The 15,373-nt window shown below is 43.4% G+C and overlaps 1 protein-coding gene and 1 long non-coding RNA gene across 9 annotated transcripts in view; one reads left to right on the forward strand and one right to left on the reverse strand.

The window, feature by feature from the left end:
• LOC134480315 (uncharacterized) overlaps positions 1-15,373 on the reverse strand; it is an 89,022-nt gene that overhangs the window by 40,572 nt on the left and 33,077 nt on the right. The gene's annotated exons all lie outside the window — the stretch shown is intronic.
• Spetex2l2 (Spetex-2 protein like 2) overlaps positions 1-15,373 on the forward strand; it is a 70,036-nt gene that overhangs the window by 17,627 nt on the left and 37,036 nt on the right. Inside the window, exons 1-2 of one of the 8 annotated variants that reach the window (XM_063267823.1) lie at positions 10,001-10,281; positions 10,658-11,022. The exons of 4 other annotated variants lie outside the window; for them this stretch is intronic. The gene's annotated coding sequence lies outside the window, so the exon portion shown is untranslated. 3 more of the 8 variants (XR_010054674.1, XR_010054675.1, XM_063267822.1) reach the window with 3 other exon arrangements.

Below are 15,373 nucleotides of genomic sequence, written 5' to 3' on the forward strand. Positions count from 1 at the left end.
TGACCTCAGGTGTACAGTCACATTGGAAATATAAAAGCCTTGCATCTGAATTGTGAAATTCAATGTGTGTTATATTTAAAATACCACAACAATTGAGTGACCATTGCTACAGTAAATATTATTAGGGGGTTTCTACCCCACCGTAGATCATTTAGTTCCCAAATAAAAGACACAAAACTTATAGATTTATAATAAGCCTTAAAGTACTAGAGCTGGGCAGACATCAACCCTCTGTGCTATTTTTTCTGCTTCCCTGTCAATAACCCTGAGGTATTGCTTGCCATGCTCTGCCTGGGCCACTCCTGTTCTGACAGGCTGGCCCTCATGGTAATACACTCACAATCCACCTACCCTATGGGGTGGTGTCTCCTTCCTTCTCCCCCATGTCCTTTCCTTCTCCTCGTGGACCCTGCCTGAGTCCCCAGGCCCAGGGAAACTTTGCTCTGTCCCCTCTCTTCTGCCCAGCCCATGTTGTAGGGATTTTATTACCAGTCAGGGATAACTTAGGAGGCAAAAAAAAAAATCTGGTATACATGAGGATCTCCTTGTCTTGGAGCAACCAGACCTTAGGGTACAGAATTTATTATTTGAATGTACAGCAGCACCAGACATACTATAGGCCATTGGATGTTCAACCGTGGAGAAGTTATTTTATCTTTGTGTGACTCAATTCCCTTATCTGAACAGTGAAGATGATAACGAGTGTTAATTCACAGAGTTGTCTTGGGGACTGACGAGTTAATATATCTAGTATTTAAACATTAAACACCATATACTTTGCATAATTAATAAAAGTCTGTGGAAAGGGCAAAGTAATAAAGCCAGAAGAACATTTGATTTGGAAATGGGGCCATACAACTACCTCTACTAACAAACTGAGAATCAGGGAATGGTGGAAGACTAAGGCCAGAGAATTGGGAAATCAAGGCCAGTCTGGGCTGCATAATAAGATCCTATCTCAAAATATCAAGACAAGTCAAGTTTGTAGTAATAATAAATCAAGAAATAGCCATTGAAAAGAATTTACAAAAAGCAAAGCAGTGGAGCAGAGTGGACGCTGTGTGTCAAATCCCTCTGCTGTCCATCTCTGGGACCAAGTATGCATCAGATCAGTAACGGGAATGGGGTGCTGAGAGCCGGGAGCAAAGGGATGCTGGCTGCATGGCCACATTTGAACAGTGCTAAAGCAGGACTAAATGCTAAGAAAAAAATGCCATATGCAAAACATGTAAATTTTAATGTCCTCCAGAAAGGCAAAACCACAATAATTTTACTGTTTGTCAAGCTGCTTGTGTCACCAAACTTCTAACATTGGTAAGGATGTGGAAAACTCTTGTGATGCAAACCAGTTGCCAATAAGAAGAGCAACCATTGTCCTGACCAAGGTGACCTGGATGCTGTCAAATAGGCCGAGGCAGCCTGGACAGCCGTCAGAGTATGTTTAACACACAGATATCTGTCATTTCAAAAGGGGGAAAATGAAGCCACACTTTTCCCCCCACTTTATGCAAAACCAAGAATACTCCAGCATTGAGGCTTACAAATAAAAATATGCCAAGAAACTTCATAGAATATACATTTCTCTTCTGTGTGCTTCTGAATGTGTGTGTATGTGTGTGTGTATGTGTGTGAGTGTGTGAGTGTGTGAGTGTGTGAGTGTGTGTTTTGTGTGTGTGTGTGTGAGTGTGTGTGTGTGTGTGTGTGTCTGTGTCTATGTGCACTAATATTTCAATTATCTGCTATGGTGAATACTGTCCCCAACTCAATTATGAAGGTTAGTATTAAGCTGTGAGTAGTATGTGGAGAGTGGTCACAAAGAATAATTAGGAGTCCTCTTCTGTTAAGTTGTCTGAGACTTCCAAATGCTGCATGCTGTGAGTGGCTCTCACATCTCAGCACACTAACTCTATTAAGTACAATTCCCGTGTGTTTTTCTTAAACAATTTTCTATGAAAAACTTTAATAATTTTTTTTCTCCCATTCATTTTCTGTGGGGGGGCAAGGGTTTTTTTTTTTTTTTTTTTTTTTTTGCTTATTTTAGGTCCACAGGATTTTCTGTAGCCTTTGAGGAAGTCCTAGAGTTAGGACACTGGATCTGTACAGTTTAGGGAATTAACCAGTTCACTGAGCACATTTTTTGTTTGTTTGTTTTCTGTTTTTCTTTTGAGATCTCACTGTGGGAATCGAGGAAGCCCTGAGGAAGTGCAGCCCTGAGTGGATGTGTGCTGTAAACATGATATGACCTTGCCATGGACCCAACGCCATTTATCCATGGGGAAAAGGCAAAGGCCCCCATGCCCCTTGAGTCTCAGAGACATGCCAAAGCCTTCTCAGGATGGTGTTGATAGTGTGTGCAGAAAAAGTCTACTCTACCTTTCTCCCTGGCCCCATCTGGATATTTGCAGCCTGAAGACTGCTCCCTGCAGAGACTGCTCCTACTGAGATTAGCTAAATCTGCCCCTTGTCAGTTACATATGCATAGTCCTCCCCTCTTTGTTTATCTGCATGTAATGCCCACCTCCTTGCTGCCCTGTGCAACAGCCCTGCTTCCTGGCCAACTCTATATAATAAACATGCTGAGCTTCTGGGATGCTGCATTTTCTCCAGCCCACGGACCCAGCCTTCCCCATGTATGTGTGTCCAATGTCATTCTTCATTTCCTCCTCACCCATGTCAGGCCCAAGTCCCTGGAGCCACACAAAGGACTTGGCAATCTCAGTCTGCTCCACTTTGAAGGAAGTGCTTTCTACACTGAAATCTAAAGCACACGGTGGGTTCAGCTCCCTCTCAAGTGTCTTTGGTGAGGGTTGGGGTGGGTGTGAGACCAGTTGCATTCTGACTATTGCAGAAGAGTAAAGGATTCACAGTTTGCTTTTGGTGAAGTTGAGCTCCCCAAGAGGCTATCATTGCCAACGTTTTCCCAAGTCACCTTCTAGGAGGTCAACTGACTCCTAGGTGAGTCTTTGGTTACACTGCTTCAGTTTTCTGTGGCTACACTGTTCAAATGGCACCCACAGGTCACACATGGCTATTTGAGTCACAGCAGGCAAACCAGGAGGCAAACAGCCAGCCAGAATCCATAGCCAGAAACACTGCAGATATAGAATATTTCTATCATGTAGAAATTTCTCACGGACAGCAGTGGTCTAGGTTCTTGGTGTCTGGTTTTTCCTTCAGGGAGAATTACTTGCTGTACTAATATCCAAACGTTTATTTTTAAAGCAACTTTACCAAAATAGGACTTACTCACCCCCAAATTAATCCATTTTAAGTCTACAATGCAATGGTTCCCCATACATCTACCCGAGTTTATCAGTAGACCAAGGAACAAAAGAAAGAGTGTTTACAGTTATGTAAAATAGTATGCAACAGTATTGACCACTGCATAATTATACTGCACTACTTTTGAATTCTTCAAAATTCAGGCCTTTTATTGATAATTGTACAAAAATACATAATCCTAGAGTTGAAAAAATATTATACAGTATTTCATCTGGGCTTTTTATTTCATTGAGACTTTAATATTTTTGTATCTTTTGCTAGTATTACTAGATTCTTTATAAGAGTTTTATTTTGTGGATTTTTTTCCAATCTGGTCACTATTTGATGAAATTTCAACCTTCTCAGGATTTTGAGGAAAATAATTCCACAATGAAAAGGTGATACTCATTTTCTTTAGCCATTTACTGTTGTATATACACATATATGGGAAGTTATATATACATATTTTTATGCTATACTGTGTAGAATACAATTCTATTATATGTCAACATATACAGTTTGCTCAATTTGATTTCTGTGAATGTTATCAGTCATGGGGAAATATTAGGAGCCTGAATAAACATGCACAATATTTGTAGAATGCACATAAAATAGGAGATGGTATATAAGCAAAAATGTGAAGTATATGACTTACAACTTTCATATCGAATGCACTTTAAAATGTTTAATAGATTAAAAACATTTAAATTATCTTTACCCACTTTTCTGTTTTCTATTAAAATGTGTCTCTTGGATGATTTGAATTAATATGCTGCTCAAGATTCTCTTGACAACAGTAACCTAATGCCTTAAATGTGTTTTTTATATTTCTATTCAGTTGATCACTGTTCAATAGTTGTACCAAGTTGAGAGCTGTAATTTTATTATCACTTTCAGAATGTAAATTTCATGGGTGAGTATACACTTTTGATGCTAGCTCTTGGGTGGCATAGGCATGTGTATCTCTTTTGAGGTCAACCAGGTCTACAGAGGAAAACCCTATCTTAAAAAATCGATCAATAAATAAGCAAATAAATAAAAAGAATTTTAAATATTTGAAATTAATATGAACACAACCACATCGTTAATAACAATTGATTTTTTATTGCAGATAATTCATATAATCACTTTACAAAATGTTACATAGTGTCATATGGCAACTCAATTTCATTGTAAATTAAACCTGCTTTTCTCTGTTCATTGGTTGCTCTTAGTTAACATTTTCATACACATATACAATTTATTCCGATTATTCTCTCCCCCACATAGTCTCACCCCTCCCCTATGATTTAAACAAACACAGTCTTCTAAATTTAGGCTTTCCAATGTCTGATTTCTCTTTTATTTATTATACATCCCTTTACTTTTCCATCTACATATTATGATATCTTAATAAGAAACCCATTCTGTCATTAGCATTTTCTCAGTGTTTGGTAGGAGACATTCACATTCTTCAGTAGCTTGTCATCAGTGCAAGAAATGACATCGAGGTCTCTCTCTGTCCCTGTTTCTCCTGTCTCTGTTTTTGTCTCCCACTCACTCTATGTCTCTCTGTCCCTCTGTCTCTCTCTCCATCCACTCCCCAATTGTTTTGTTTTCAAATACAAGGTCTCACACTTTAGTCTAGGCTAGCCTTGAACTCTAGGCAATCCACCTACCTCAGCCTTGTGGAATTCCAGGCATACACCATCTTGCCCAGTGAATTTTGTGACTCTCTTACATCCCTTTACCATTTCTGAATTATTTTTAATATTGCTGTGACCCTTTGCTAGCTTCTAGATGTAGATACATTAACTGATTAGAAGGTTTTATTTTTAAAGATTTATTTATTTATGTACATCAGCACTCTGTTTGCGAGTGTGCCTGCATGGCAGAAGAGAGCTTCAGACAGAAGAGGGCATTGGATCCCACTACAGATAGTTGTGGGTCACCATGTGGTTGCTGGGAATTGAACTTGGGAGCACTGGAGAAGCAGCGCTCTTAACCACCAAGCCATCTCTCCAGCCTGATAAAAAAGAATCTAAATTTCATTCTTTTCGTGTTTGTTTGCATCTTTCTTCTTGAGAACATTGTGATGGAATGTCCAAATGGTACTTAGTGGCGGTTGGTGTAGAAGGAGCCATATGTGTGATGCTAATTTCTTATAATCGAGTGCACAGATACAAACACTCTACTCCAGGGAGAATCCTGACTGTTCCTCTGTTGGATGGATTCCCTCCTATTTTTCTTTGCTTGTAAAATGTCACTCAGGTTTTGTACTTTTATGATGAAGTTGGGGCTCAAAAAATTCATACTGATTTGAAGAAAGCATGCTATACTTTAAAACTTTATCTTAGAGCAATTTAAGTAGTATAGGAATGACTTATTTTTTAAAAGCTTCGGAAGAACTCATCACTAATGTAGTGGGAAAATAGCACCTAGTTCACCCAACTGTTTTCTGTTTCTGACTATGTGTTTTTATTACATGCCTGTGCAAAATCAGGAAAGCATGACTATTAAATCAATTAGTCAGACACTTGCAGCTCAGAATAATGGCTTTTTGTTGGTTCCATTGTTTGCAGGCTAGGGATTGAACCCAGGGCAAACCCTTTACCACTAGGCTGCATACCTAGTCCTGAACAGTGTTTCTTGAAATGTAATAAAAATCAAATTAACCTTTCGCTGATCACAGTAACTTGTTACTGTTTTTTAGTGGTTAATAGTCTGCCAGTTTGTCCTGATTTGTCAGAATGCATACGACTTTTGTTTGGTTTATTTTATACGATTGTGTTTTTATTTTCTTACTGTGTTTTGGCTCATTATTTCCATGCTAGGCATTTTGGGTACAGCATTAAAATGTGTTCGTTGTTCCTCTAGTTTCCTTCTGAGAGGACTACTGTGGAACACTGGCTTTCATTTTTGTGAGCTTGTCTCTGTAGAACACTATTCTTTTTATTTATTTATAAACATAATAGGAGAATATGCTGTCATAGAATTCATGCTCCTGTTTCTTGTTTCAGCAGAAGGGCATTTGTCTATCTCTATATACAATTAGCAGGCAGTTTTAAGAAAGTTCTCCCGTTAGCCTCCACCCTGACCAGGGTGAAATTAGTGCGAGCAGCTCTCTCTGTGTCTCCTTCATTTAATGTTGCTTCCAGAGGAGCTGGAGGCCAGGTGTCCACCAGATGGGACCGAGCTCAGGCCCCACCAGTTCTTTAGTTTGGAGCAGCTGGAGTAAAGGGAAGCTCTGGTTTTAATCTTTTTCTTCCAGAATCTTTCTGCTTTAATTACATCCCACCATCATCCTGGAGGTTCAAGACTCACTCTCCTTTAAATACAGCCCCGCTCGAGAGGAGTGGAGGAGGCAGCTGAGTCTTCTCTGTGCAGTCCAGAGAGTGGAGATGTCTTAGGTAGAGTAGGGTGGGGTTAAAGCTACCCCGGAGTGTAAGAGAGATCTCACTTCTTATCAGGACACTCATCATCCTGACTCCTTAGTTCTCTCCATAAAATGGGGAAAGAGCATTAACAGCCCATGTGCATTTCTGTGTGAGTTAAGAGAGGTGACTCTGAGAAGCCTTTAAAGAAACCAGGTGCCTGATACAAACTCACTGCTTCTTCGCTGAGCTACATGGATGAGCCTCAAGCTATACCAAGATGGTGATGGTCTTCGGATGTTCGGAAGTATCTCTTTGTCCTGTGGTTCCAGGGAGGAAAATGGGGAAAGATCAAGAAAATGGGCATTCTCAACCCTCAGTGCTCTGGTTAAAGGACTAGCTGACCAGGTGACTGGCTTGGGTCCCACTGTTCTGGAAACCATGGTGCTGCCTACAACTACCCATTCTATTGGGCTGTACTTTAGTGAATGGCATCCTGCCTTTCCCCCTTCAAATTGATCAGTTGTGACAGAAACAGTGCTGGCTCAAGAAGAGCTGCATAATTTCATTTGTGCCTCAGCATCTTGTCTGTGAAATGGAAACAAATGTGTTCCTGCTCTTGTTATGCTGTTGTTCCTTCTGTCACAAGGGAGGGGTGTCAGCTCAGAGGGAGGTAAGCATGCTTTGCTGACAACCTGGATGTGAACTACTCTCTGATGCCCTACTCACCCCAGGATGCTTAGATGTCCTCCCTGAGGACATCTTGGAATCAGCCGGACAGGGCAGGAGGACCAGTAATTCACCATTCAGTCCTCTCTGCTGTTCTGTTCTTGCCTGCATTCGATGACTGGGCTGGCTGCACAGGAAAGCCCTAGTTCTCATATGTTCTTTCATTTTGATCCTGGGAATAATCCCAACCTGTGATCCCTGCTACACCTACCTGCCTTTCAGAATTGATGAGTGCATTTCTCGAAGACAGTTTCTGCTTGCTAAGCAGGCACCTCTCCTTTTCAATGAGATCATCTGTTTCTCTCAGGGTTCTAGTTCTCTCTCTTTGGAATCATCAGCTTAGATTTAGAAGACTAAAGCAGTTTTTTATTTGTAGGGATTCCTGGTTTTCTTCCTTGTTTCTTTTTTCACTTATATCCCAATCACCCCCATCCTCATCCCCCCTCTCCTCCCAGTTCCACCCTTACAAATCCTTCCCCCACTACCTCCTTCTCCTCCCATTCTCTGAGAAGAAGGGGAAGCCCCACTTGGGTACTGCCCCGCCCTGGAGCATCCAGTCATAGCAGGCCTAAGTGCATCCTCTCCCACCCAGGCACAACCAGGCAGTCCAGTTAAGGGAAGAGGATCCAACCGCAGGCAACAGAGTTGGCAACGATCTCCACTCCAATTGTTCGGGGACCCACATGAAGACCATGTAGCACATCTGCTACAATGTGTAGGAGACCTAGGTCTAGCCCCCTGCATGCTCTTTGGTTGTTGGTTCAATCTCTGAGAGCCCCTGTGTGTCCCAGCAAGTTGACTCTGTAGTAGGAGACTAAAATGGTTTTATAGCTCAATATGGATGGATAAGTGGATATGAAAATAACTCTAACGTCTATGAATTTTACAATGCCATGAAAACACTTCAGCAAGGATTTTGGCATACTATTTACAATTTCTTGAACACCATTGCTCACAGAACAGGAGTGATGGAAAGGAATCCCTTAGTAACTGAAGAGGCACATGCAGGAAGGAGGAGAAATACTTGCTTATTGTATTGTTTGTAACGAAGAAAACCTCTTAATTGAGCTTAAAAAACAGGTTGGGAGCCAAGAATTGCATGTTACAGGAACATTCCTCTTCCTGTCACCACATCAAGGTACCTAACGGTGGGCTGCTTGTGGAGCAAGTATCTTTCTAACACACGTGTGCGCAGGAGTTTGTGGGAGACTAGTACTTAGGTGAGGGATCAATCAGAACCTGGCACAGGCCTTGGGTGTCTGGCATCATTAGTTACAGATCTGCCAAGATGCTTTGGGGAACATATTGATTTAAATGCCAAGTTTATTTCAATGAAATCTCCCTGATACGATTTGTTGGGAATTTAGAATGAAATAGACAAGTGTTCATTTTGGAGGGCATTTGTGAAGTAGACGGTAGGTCCATAAACAACAACCAAACAAACAACTAAAACAACAACCCATTCTGGTTGTATGACCCTCAGGATGCCCTTACTCAGTTCAGAGCTCTCAGGGAAAGGGTTGAAGAATCTTTGTTGGCTACATCAGGTTTCTTCTATTGACATGTAAATGCAGAGGATTAGAGTCTACTACAGGAGGGGCAGGATCCTCTAGGTGATTAGTGAAAACATCACTACTAGAGAACTCCTACAGGAAGACCCCTGCATTCTGTCCTCTCACAAACTCAAACACACTTATGACAGTACATCTAATAAATCAAATGAAAAGCTGATTTGACAGTTCCTTCGAAACTATCTGAAGACAAAAGTATTTTGAGGCTAAACTATGAAAGGAGTTAATATGAAGGGTGGGGCGGGAAAAAGAATTAAAATGTTGTTTATGCATAAGAAACATTTGTTAATGTGTAGGTCCTATTTGACTTGCCCAGTTGTTCTACAAAAGCTTGCCAGGGGATCAGAAGAATTAAAACACCCCAAGAATAACAGAGAGGGATTTTGATATTGCATCTGAGGAAAGTGTGGGCATGTTTATGAATGGAAAGCTCATTTCCTTTGAGACTTTGGCAGTTTGGTACCATATCATGCTAATGAGGGTAAGGTCTCTAAGTTCTGTCCTAAGGGACTCTCAGGTACTCCTGGGCCCAGGGAAAGTGTCTTTTCCATAACAGGGAATACAGTGAGAGAAAAACTGGAGCTAGAACCAGGCAGGAGATGGGCCTCAGAGTGCCTGGTACAGGGAGGTGGGTGGAGCCTCTGGTATGACACAGTGCACAAGAGTCCTGCCACTCTGCCAATGGCTCTGCCAGGGTACGCAGTGGTCTTGCACTCTTCCTAGGCTCCAGGAATGGAGGTTTAAGGAAAGTCTTTGCATATGGGAGGGACACATTGATCACTGATTTTTGACCCTGTCCCAAAAGATGGTCCTGATTTGGACGGTACCCACTAGGGGTTGGACAAGCAAGCATTTCTGGGGGCAGGTTTAGGAAAGACACAGTTGAGAGAGTCTACAATGATAAACCTCCGTGGGACAATGGGGAGGCACCAAATAAACTCTGGGGAGGTCTTCTGTCTCTCAGTCCTGCCAGTCATGCCATCCCTACCCCAGATCCTGGCAACCAGTCGTGCACGTTGGGTTTAGCAGTCCAGGGCACATAAGGAATTGATTTCTGTATGTGTAAAGGGTTTGGTCCCTGAGGAAGCTCAGTGAGAGCAGGATGGAAAGGGACGGGGTTCTGAGTGAGGGGCTGGCAACAAGGTGCAGAGCCAAGACCATGGCCCCATGCCCTGCGGCCCAGCTGCAGGATGTGGGCTCTCAGCCCCCTCAGGATGCCTTCAGGTGAGGACAGCAGGTTGTGGCTTGCGCCCTGCTGAGCCAGCCAAGGAGAGTGGCTACCACAATCCCAAAGCCCACACCGCGGGCCTGGACCGGTCCCGCGGCCTGTAGAGGGCAGGGCGAAGCTCAGGAGGCGATGGCCCCAGGTAGGTCAAGGTGGGCCTGGGGGGCGTTAGAAGCCGCCCTGGGCCTCCGCTGAGCCCTGAGGGGGGACTGAGGAGCCTGGGCGGAGCCCGGAGCTCCGCGCGATGCGGCTCCCAGTGCTGAGCCTCCCTGTGTTGCCTGCGCTGCGGAGTGGGCGTACGTGTCCCTACCACCCCGCCGCTCGAACGCGCGGGAGCCGTGTCTGAGGGGACGCGGAGGTCGTCGGTGAGCGCGGCGCCTGACCGGACGTGGCCCGCGCGCTATTTTTGGCATCCGCAGGGGCGCCTGTGCCTGGGCGAGTTTTCCTTCCGTAGGTGCGGGCAGCCGCGGCGCCGCCGCCCAAGCTGACTCCTCTCTCTCCTCTCCCCATCCCGACAGGCCCCAGGGGTGATTCTGCCTGTGCGATGTCCTCCTTGTTGGAGGGGAGCTCTTTGTAGGCGCCACGTCGCGATCAAAAAGACAAAGAAAAAAAGAAAAGAAAAAGGAGAAGAAGCAGCCAGGAAAGGGGGCGGTAACGGCGGCGGGGGGTGGGGGTGTCACCTGGGTCAAGAGCAGCCTCGCTATGACAGCGGCGGGATTTTCAAAGGAGATTGCAGCCTCCCAGTGTCCAGGGAAGAAGCCCTGGCCAGCCCTCCAGGGGACCTCGAGGCGTGGAGCTCGCGCGGATCCCTAGCCCGGCCTCCGGGTCTGGTCCCTAGGACAGTGAGCCAGGCGGACTGCACCGCCAGAGCAGCATCATCAAGGTAGGTAGGAGTCCCGCGCCCCTCCTTGGGCTCGCTCTCCCTGCCCTGGGGAAGCAGTGGTGGAAGGAGGCTTTGCAAAGTGAGCCCACTGGGTAGGGGAAGGGAGGGTTCAGGGATGTTTGGAGAGCTGAAGCAGGGATTGCAAAGCCCATGCCATTGGGAAAGAATGGAGAGGTGATCTGGAGTGTGCATGAGAGCTGTGCTCTGACATCCTCAGAGCACCTTGAGGGTGTCACCTCTCTCCAGATTGACTTGGAATTAAATGGCCTTGTACCTGCCAAGGTAGGACAGGCTTTTCAGAGGCAGCTTAGCCTGGTGGCACACTCCCTGTAATGTTTATATTGTATGTTAAAGGACAGGGATCGTGGGAAAATATTTTCTTAAAACCTTAGGCAGTGAATATATATTAATAGATTTCTTCTGATCTACTTTGTAATTGGTTGCCCCTTGCAAGGGATGGTATTTGGAGGATGTAAAATACCCCTCCTTCAAATACTCGGAGAAAGGGAACATAAACAGAAATTTCCTTTTTTTAGCCTCCAAATCTCTGAGAGATTACAGTTCCGCATAATTTAATTCTTTCCTACCTGCTATGAGCAGGCCTCCAGATCAGCAAGTTCCTTTGGAATGGTTTTGCTTGTTTTTGTTTATTTTCCATGGTGCTCTTTAGAAAGCCACGAATTGTTTTGTGAATTTTAAATTTCAAGAGGTGACACCCAGAGTTTATGGTGGTTTCCTTCAAATATTGCAGTGTAGTTGCAGCATAAAAAAAAATTCATCTTGTGACAAGAAGCAGAAAAAGAAAGTTGATGAGCTAAGAAAAGTAGAGCCTTGAGCCAGACCAACCATTTGGCTTCCTCAAATATGGAGCAAGGATGGAATGTGGCTTTTTCAGAATCGAGGGGGTTTTTAGGATTGGGCAGTGAATGCTGTCTGGGGCTAACCCGTCCCTTTTGTGGCTGACAACCCTTAGGAGAAGGTCAGAATGTGCCAACAGCACAGAGTGGGCACTGGTGGTGTTTGAACTCAGAAGTGCTCAGGAACTGTGAAAGTTTCTCTGTTATCATCCTGGATCCATCTAGTGAAGTAGACCACTGTGATGCTGTGTAAGAGGCCATTGTGAAACTGCATCTTGCCTTGTCATCCACGGCTTCAGCTTCTATGTGGACAGGGCACAGTTGAAGGGCTTAAAGATCAAGTACATTGCCTGTCTTTAAAGATCAAGTGTATCACCTAACTTTTAAACCAAGAAATGTAGTGTCTTTTTTGCTTCTTCTGTAGCTTTTTGTGATGTATCTTTTCTAATAGTATGAAGTTTGTTTCCATGATAGTTGTTTTCAAGTATATATGATTATTGATCCTATTTGCAGAGCTATTCAATATTTCTGGTTTTATTGGTTAAATATTTTTGGTGAATTTGCCTTGTGATATCAGTAAAATGCTATGTGAAAGTTTTAGAGAATATACCGGCTTGTGTAATTTTAACAACCTTTTCCCTCAAGGATTTTTGGTGGCCTGTTTTCACATTTAAAAGACTGGAATTTATTACCATCCATAGCAGGATTGATAGGGAAGCACAATGGACAGCGATGGTGTTGTCCCTTTGACAGTTGTGGGAGTCAAGAATGAAGTGTGACTTGCCTATTTGTGACTTACAAAATCGAGACTGAGTATCATTTCAGTAGAAGCCCATGGAAAAAATGATGTTTTCAGAAATCACCAGTTAAGAAATGGTGTTGTTGCTTATATTGAATTCTGAGTTTCAAAGTTATGTTTCATTTTTCTTTATTCCTTAATGACGCTTTTTATTAAGTTGTTTATTCACCATCACACCCTTAGATGCACAGTGCTAGGATCGTAGTAGGTGTTCAATAAATCACTGACCATCGGGGCAGAGGAATGATAAGAAAGTGTGTATTTTCTGTAAGTTCTGTTAGTTTTGGGAACAGGTGGTTTTAGGCTTACCAGTCATAGCTTAGTATCTTGTCCCACACAAGACAACTTGACAGAACCCCCTTTCTGGCCATTATGTTCAACTTATTTTTGTCTTAAACCTTCTTGAAAATCATGGAAGTAGTGTGGAAAATTGATTGTACCTGCAGTATAGCAAAAAAGGCCAGTCTAGATAGGTAAGCAGTTATGTTTCTCCATGAGCTGATGTCTTAAAACGTCTAGATTTTAGGAATTTAGTGTTGTGTTTTCTAAAGATACATCGTACAGCATACAGATAACATTGTGATAGAATAAAGGAGTCTTTTGACTTAGCACCACATTCGATAAAGCAATGACTACTGCACAGGTGTCTTGGCCATATGAATATCTGAAATTATATTTCACTCTTTTAAAGAAATAATGAAAGCACTTAAGGTTAAGCAAAGCCCATGGGAAAAGTTTGCTGTGGTGTTTCTCTTTGGTTTCTTGTGCTCTTTCTAGAGAACGACTTTAAGAAGTCAGTGCAGTCAGGTGGTCAGTGTGGTCAGGCAGTCATGAGCAGATGGTTAAGCAATGTGCTAGGGCCCCATAGACCAGTGAACTCAGCTGAAGAGGAGAGGCTAGGCAGTGAGCCTGACTGAAAAAATTCCCTCCTTCTTAGTCCCTAGAGATTTGGGTGCTAAGAAAACTCTGTTCTCTAATTCAGGGTTGTAAGCAACTCTCCCCAGCAAAAGCATTGATGACCTGTAATGAAGCAGAGAGAAACATCTAGCTTTGGAATAGAGGTTGCCAAACAGTATTCCCAGTCACACATGAGAGACTGGAGGAAAGGGCCGCCACAGAAAATGATCCATTTGGGGAAAGCTAGTTAGCAGGTAGACCGTAGAACTTCCCACTGACATCATCAGTAAGCCCTTCACTCGACAATCTATTGTATCTAAGAGATCCCTAGAAGCTTCTGTGATGTCACCAGTGTTGTGGTGACACCAACTGCCTTTGGGATATTCCTTCAGTTCCCTTTGGGCTCACAAGCAGGCATGTTTCGCCAGCTGCTCAGGCTATTTCGCAAGGAAAGTGGAGATCAAGGAGAGACCACACCAAGGCAGAAGGAAGATGACCCCCTCTCTAGTAAAACAGGAAGGAGGAAATCATTCTGGGGAAGGCTTGGTGAGTCCTGGGCAGAGTTGGGGAACATCCTCAAGGAGGTAGGTTTGAGATGTGCCTTCTAAGAATAGGCCTTACAAGCAGGAGCCTTGGGATTTCTCAAAGGCAAACCAAGAGTCAGGAGTTCCTAATCATTAATTTGAGAGAAAGCCAGAAAGTGGTAAGCCTTCAGTTTCTTTTCTGGAAGCTTTTTAATTGTGAGTGTCAATGAATGGCAGAAGGAGGCAATGTGAGATTAACAATGTGACCATCCATGGTTGGGAGTTGAAGCACTTCATCCTCTAGATTACTGTAGGTTACATAAGTCTCTGATGGCAAGAACAAGGAGGGATGCACCCAAAAAATGAATTGAGTTCTCAGACACTTTGGGCTGGAACACACATGATTAGAGCTTGATGGTGCTAAGCATTATGAACTCCAGGATTATCTGCACCACAGCTGATATGAGATAACAATGTCCCATATGGTTATGTCTCAGTCAGGTTATAACTTTCAGTGTCAGGGGTCCTGTAATAGTGAGTGTGGCACGTGTATGGCATTAGAGCTTGGGAAGAGGGACATAGCTTAAGAATCCAGTTCAAGAAAGCTTTTCTGCTCTTTCCGGGATTCACCCAGTCTCTACCATTTCCCCTTCCTCAACCTCCTTTTGGGATTCAGAATGATGTTTTCTGCCCATGGGGCCTCAAATATGCAAATTCACATGGGTTTATCTATCTATCTATTTATCTATCAGGATTTGGTAGGAAGGCATCATCCCAAAATGTCATCAGTGAGCAAGAGAAGTGTCGAAAGGAACTGGAGGAACTCAAACTTGAAATCCAGAAGTGTAAATTCGAGAGGGATGAACTTTATCAAATCCTGGACTTTTATATTTGTGATGATTGGGACCTCAGGTAGTCATTATGCCCAGTAACCTGTTCACTGTCTTGTGCTCTCTCTCTGCTAACCCAAGATTTCCTCATAGCACCAGAGAGTTTCACCTCCCATCCTGGATTTTAAAGAGCCTTGGCAGGCATTTGCTTGTGAGAGAAGCTAGGTGCTGTGTGTTTAGGGTCAACCTCTTTTGTACTTGACCCTGAGCTCCTTGGATTAGCATTGGTTCTGTTAACAACTAGAAGGACCTGGTCATACTTGCTGCCTCTAAGTGAGGGAATGAAATGCCTGCACGTCATCATTCTTTTTCTCTGATTTTGTTCATTATACACTGATTCTATGGCACCTCCATGCATGTAGTTGGGATTCTACTTGTGTTTGT

Source organism: Rattus norvegicus, chromosome 9 (genome assembly GCF_036323735.1).
Source record: "Rattus norvegicus strain BN/NHsdMcwi chromosome 9, GRCr8, whole genome shotgun sequence".
In the NCBI taxonomy this organism is placed as follows: Eukaryota; Metazoa; Chordata; class Mammalia; order Rodentia; family Muridae; genus Rattus; species Rattus norvegicus.